The sequence below is a fragment of the Octodon degus genome, unplaced genomic scaffold (assembly GCF_000260255.1).
Source record: "Octodon degus isolate 3935 unplaced genomic scaffold, OctDeg1.0 scaffold00103, whole genome shotgun sequence".
In the NCBI taxonomy this organism is placed as follows: domain Eukaryota; kingdom Metazoa; phylum Chordata; class Mammalia; order Rodentia; family Octodontidae; genus Octodon; species Octodon degus.
Window position 1 is genome coordinate 7144583 of NW_004524679.1, and position 1197 is coordinate 7145779.

Genomic DNA, 1197 nt, shown 5'->3' on the forward strand with positions numbered 1-1197 from the left:
CTCAACAAAATCCTAGCAAATAGAATACAGCAAATCATCAAGAAGATCATACACCATGACCAGGTAGGATACATCCCAGGGACGCAAGGATGGTTCAATATTAAAAAATCTATCAATGTAATACACTATATCAATAGAGCGAAAACGAAAAACCACAACATCATCTCCATCGATGCAGAAAAGGCTTTTGACAAAGTCCAACACTCCCTCATGTTCAAAGTCCTACAGGAAATTATAATAGATGGCCTCTACTTCAATCTGTTAAAAGCCATTTATGAAAACGCAATAGCTAACATAATCTTAAATGGGAAAAACTGAACTCTTTTACTCTGAGATCGGGTACAAGACAAGGATGTCCTCTATCACCCCTCCTATTCAGTATAGTTCTGGAATCATTAGCTAAGGCCACTAGAGAAGAGAAAGAAATAAAAGAATAAGAATAGGCAAAGAAGAAGTTAAATTATCATTATTTGTGGATGACATGATATTTAACTGAAGACCCAAAATCTCCATGAAGAAGCTACAAGAATTAATACAGAATATCAGTAGCATAACAGGTTATAAAGTCAATACCTAAAAGTCAATAGCATTCCTCTACACAGACAACAAACACACTGAGAGGGAAATTATAGAAACAATACCTTCTACATTAGCACCGAGGAAAATGAAATACCTTGGAATTATCCTAACTAAATAAGTCAATGATCTTTTCAATGAAAAAAACCAGTACTCTTAAAAAAGAGATCCTAGAGGATTTCAGAAAATGGAAAGATATCCCATGCTCCTGGATAGGAAGAACCAACATTGTGAAGATGGCCATGCTCCCAAAATTGCTGTACAGATTTAATGCAATTCCTATCAGAATACGACCGACATGTCTCACAAACATAGAGAAATAACTCCTAAAATTTATCTGGAAACGGAAAAGACATAGAATAGCAAAGGCAATTCTGGGCAATAAAGATAAGGCAGAAGGCATTACAATTCCTGACTTAAAATTATATTACAAAACTACTGTGATAAAACCAGCATGGTACAGGTATCAAAATAGACCTCAGGATCAATGGAATAGATAAGAAGACACTGAAGCCTCTAGGAACACACTCAGCCACGTTATCTTTGACAAAGGGGCCAAACACACGCACTGGAAGAAAGATAGCCTCTTTAACAAATGGTGCTGGAAAAACTGGCTCTCTA